Genomic DNA, 5580 nt, shown 5'->3' with positions numbered 1-5580 from the left:
ATATTTTATCGATATATTTACATATATATATATATTTACATATATATATATTTATTTACATATATATATATTTATTTACATATATATATATATATATATATATATATATATATATATATATATTTACAAGGTGCCCCAATATAGACTGGTCTGGAATGAGACTCCCTGGCTTAATATTCACAACTCTATTACACTGTCATGAGCACACTTGAGCTTGGGTGGGGTGCTTTAACCAATGGGAGATGGTCAGTCTCCCTGATTATGTTTTAATACAAATGCAAAATTTGGTTTGGCACACCTTTCAAAAAGTTTATATACACATCTTTGGGAGTGCTGCCAATATGACCCAGTAATTACACAAACAAAAAGGTATTGGCGCACATCCATTTTCAAAAGCACAACATATTTTTTGAACTGCTGCTCCTTGTAAGTGGTGACTGGCTAAGCAAAATATGGCCATATTGTGTGACTAAGATCTCAAATTTATTTAAAAAAGAATAGTTGTTCCTTGATGTTGTTTGCAGGCAATTTTTTGCAGCAGTTCAAAGAATATGTTGTGCTTTGAAAATGGATGTGTGCCAATACCTTTTTGTTTGTGTAATTACTGGGTCATATTGGCAGCACTCCCAAAGATGTGTATATAAACTTTTTGAAAGGTGTGCTAAACCAAATTTTGCATTTACTGTATATATATATATATATATATATATATTTATATATTTATATAAACGTAACAAAAACTTGCACTCGCTGGTCTTTTCAAACTTTTTACTGTGAAAAAATAGTGATGTTTCGGGGATAAAATAGCCCATTCTTCAGATGGTAAAAAGTGTGTTTTGAAAAGACCAGCGAGTGCAAGTTTTTGCTACATATATTTATCTTATACTAGCACCCTGGCAGTTAAGCTGAGAAGTGAGAGTGCTCTCCTGTGTTCTAATATATATATATATATATATATATATATATATATATATATATATATATATATATATATATATATAAGCAAAAAAAATAAGCTTTATGAATCAAAAGCTTCAACTAAGATGCCAAAGAAATGGCACAAGATTTCTGCCCTTTCCTAGAACTAGAGAAGACAACAAATTGACTAGAAGTCTTCCTGAAATCTTTAGTAGCTTCAACATAATATTTCAAAGCTCTTACAACATCCAAAGAAAGCAAAGATCTTTCAAGAGCATTCTTGGGATTAGGACACAAGGAAGGAACAACAATTTCCCTACTAATGTTGTTAGAATTCACAACCTTAGGAAGAAATTTAAACGAAGACCGCAAAACAGACTTATCCTGATGGAAAATCAGAAAAGGAGACTCACAAGGGAGAGCAGACAATTCGGAAACTCTTGTAGCTGAAGAGATAGCCAAAAGAAACAACAATTTCCAAGAAAGTAATTTAATATCCAAAGCATGCATAGGCTCAAAAGGAGGAGCCTGCAAAGTCTTCAAAAACCAAATTAAGATTCCAAGGGCCCCATCCGATATGCAGCGTCGCCCGCAGAAGCCGGCAACGCCAGATTTTGCGCGGGTTTGGTATCACATATACGGCGTAACATAGAAGTTACGCTCGTATATTTCTGCCTTCGCCCGTAGTTTTTTGCCCCATAGACTGATATACAAAACCCATGCAGTTTGGTATCCAATATATAGCGCCATAACGCACTCCAATACCAGCGCTGCTGAAAGCTGCAGGGAGCTGGTTTTATGTGCTCGTGCACGATTTCCCCATAGGCATCAATGGGGAGAGTCGGCTGAAAAAAAGACTAACACCTGCAATAAAGGAGCGTTAAGCTCCGCAATGCAGTCCCATTTATTCCTATGGGGAAACAAAATTTATGTTTACACCTAACACCCTAACATGAACCCCGAGTCTAAACACCCATAATCTTACACTTATTAACCCCTAATCTGCCGCCCCCTACATTATACTTATTAACCCCTAATCTGCCGCCCCGGACATCGCCGCCACTATAATAAACATATTAACCCCTAAACTGCCACACTCCCGCATCTCAAACACTATTTAAATATTATTAACCCTTAATCTGCCACCCCTAACATCGCCGCCACCTACCTACATTTATTAACCCCTAATCTGCCGCCCCCAATTTCGCCGCCACTATACAAAATGTATTAACCCCTAAACCTAAATCTAACTCTATCCCTAACACCCCCTAACTTAAATATAATTAAAATAAATCTAAATAAAAATTACTATCATTACCTAAATAATTCCTATTTAAAACTAAATACTTACCTGTAAAATAAACCCTAAGCTAGCTACAATATAACTAATAGTTATATTGTAGCTAGCATAAGTTTTATTTTTATTTTGCAGGCAAGTTTGTATTTATTTTAACTAGGTAGACTAGTTAGTAAATAGTTATTAACTATTTACTAACTACCTAGCTAAAATAAATACAAATTTACCTGTAAAATAAAATCTAACCTGTCTTACACTAACACCTAACCTTACGCTACAAATAAATAAATTACCTAAATTAAATACAATTACCTAAATTAAAATAAAAAAATTAAATTAAATTACACAAAATAAAAAAAGACATCAGATATTTAAACTAATTACACCTAATCTAATAGCCCTATCAAAATAAAAAAGCCCCCCCAAAATAAAAAAAAACCCTAGCCTAAACTAAACTACAAATAGCCCTTAAAAGGGCCTTTTGCGGGGCATTGCCCCAAAGAAATCAGCTCTTTTACCTGTAAAAAAAAATACAAACAACCACCCAACAGTAAAACCCACCACCCACACAACCAACCTCCAAAATAAAATCCTAACTAAAAAAATCTAAGCTTCCCATTGCCCTGAAAAGGGCATTTGGAAGGGCATTGCCCTTAAAAGGTCATTTAGCTCTTTTTCAGCCCAAACCCTAATCTAAAAATAAAACCCACCCAATAAAACCTTAAAAAAACCTAACACTAACCCCTGAAGATCCTTTTACAGTTTTGAAGACCGGACGTCCATCCTCAACGAAGCTGGGAGAAGTCTTCATCCAAGCGGCAAGAAGTCCTCAACGACGGGCAGAAGTCTTCATCCAGACGGCATCTTAATCCATCCGGCACGGAGCGGCTCCATCTTTAAGACATCCGGCACGGAGCATCCTCTTCTTTCGATGGCTAACAACGAATGAAGGTTCCTTTAAATTACGTCATCCAAGATGGCAATCCATGAATTCCAATTGGCTGATCAGCTAATTGGAATTAAAGGTGAAAAAATCCTATTGACTGATGCAATCAGCCAATAGGATTGAGCTTCAATCCTATTGGCTGATCCAATCAGCCAATAGGATTGAGCTTGCATTCTATTGGCTGTTTCAATTAGCTGTTAACCATCGAAAGAAGTGGATGCTCCGCGCCAGATGGATGAAGATAGAAGATGCCGTCTGGATGAAGACTTCTGCCCGTCTGGAGGACCACTTCTGCCGGCTTGGATGAAGACTTCTCCCGGCTTCGTTGAGGACTTCTTGCCGCTTGGATGAAGACTTCTCCCGGCTTCGTTGAGGATGGATGTCCGGTCTTCAAAACTGTAAGTGGATCTTCGGGGGGTTAGTGTTAGGTTTTTTAAGGGTTTATTGGGTGGGTTTTATTTTTTAGATTAGGGTTTGGGCTGAAAAAGAGCTAAATGCCCTTTTAAGGGCAATGCTAGTCCAAATGCCCATTTGAATTGGGCAGGTGAATTGGACTTTATGATTGATATGCACAAGATTCAGAGAACTTTAAAAATTAAAGAATACCTCAAATCTAATATTGGTACCCAAACACAGGGGTTTAGAATTACCAAGAAAGATAACTTATTTGACCCATTGAACTACAGTGCAGGGACCAAGACATACATCAGAATGGATCAAAATGAACTATGTGAAATAGAGAGAAATGTTAAATGAAAAGACAATCTCAGAAGAAGTGAGAGAGAAGCCATTAAAACCCTGAGAAATGATACATCTTTGATCATCCGCCCCGCGGATAAAGGGGGAGCGATTGTATTGCTAGACTATGACTACTATAGACAGGATATTATGAAACAATTTAGTGATCAGAACACCTACCAGAAAGTTTACTTTGATCCTACATTCAAGTTTAAGGAACAATTAGATACCTTGATTAAGTTTGGGTTTTCTGACTGATACACTGAGGGATTTTATGATCACCAGATTCCCTAAGATCCCAATTTTGTATACAACTCCAAAAGTACATAAATCCCTTGATGAACCCCCAGGTTGCCCCATTGTATCAGCCAGGGAATCTATCCTTCAACCAGTGGCTCAATTCCTTGATTATATATTTCAGCCTGTTGTTTAAGTTGATAGAGCTTATCTACTTGACACTAATGATTCACTATGAATACTGAAGCAGACCAGTGTCATGGAGGATGATATATTGGTTTCACTTGATGGGAATAACCTTTATACTATCATCCCCCATGACGCTGGACTGACGGCTGTTAGAGAAACTCTCATGATGACAGACAAATACATAGGCCCACCCATTGAATTTGTTTTACAACTTTTGGAATTTTGTTTAAAGAAAAACTACTTCAAATTTGAAAGGTCTTTTTGTCTTCAAACATCGGGCACGGCTATGGGGTCTAATGTGGCCCCAGCCTATGCCAATATGTACATGGCGAGCTTTGAGGGAGAATACCTTTGGTCCAGGAATGTATCCCCTATAATTTTTATAGGAGATACATTGATGATATTCTATTGGTATGGAGGGGCAGAGAGGACAGTTTACATGACTGGTTTACACAATCTAATTCCACACCATCAATGATTAGTTTCAAAATGAACTACAACAGGACTTCCATATAATTTCTTGACCTACTAATCACTAAACAACAGGATAGGTTAGAAACCACATTATATACAAAGCCTACAGACCGTAATTCTCTCCTCAGGGCTGAAAGTTGCCACCACCCATCACTTACATGTGGGGATTGTTAAGTCACAGATGATCCGTACAATTAGAAATAATTCAAACACTTCTGTAGGGGTCTCACAATTAGTGGACATGAAACAAAAATTCCTAAATAGGGGATACAAACCCAAAATTATTGACCCTATTTCTGAAGAAATGAAGGGACTCACACAAGATGATGTTCTTCAAAGACAAAAGCTTAAGAAAGATTAAATACAAAAAGTAATCATGACCACTACATTTGCACCTAATACAGCGCAGTTGGGCCAAATAGCAAAGAAACATTGGAACATTCTCCACTCAGATCCTAAACTTACATATGCTATAACAACCATGCCTATGGTGGGCTATAAATGTAATGGTGGTCCGTACTGACCCTATTAAGTCCTATGAAACTGCATCCACAATTAACATCAAAGGCTGTTATCGATGCCCTAACTGTACCACATGTAATGGCCTTATTGCCACTAAGAAGTTTAACCACCCACACAACAACAAGAAATACAACATTTTATTTTCCATCACATGTACTACGGAGTATGTGGTATATATGCTGTTCTGTCCATGTGGGAAACATTAGATTGGTAAGACCCAAGGGACAATGCAGGAACGTACGGCAAATCACAGGATGGC

The sequence above is a fragment of the Bombina bombina genome, chromosome 3 (genome assembly GCF_027579735.1).
Source record: "Bombina bombina isolate aBomBom1 chromosome 3, aBomBom1.pri, whole genome shotgun sequence".
NCBI classification, from domain to species: domain Eukaryota; kingdom Metazoa; phylum Chordata; class Amphibia; order Anura; family Bombinatoridae; genus Bombina; species Bombina bombina.
This window is presented reverse-complemented; position numbering follows the sequence as displayed.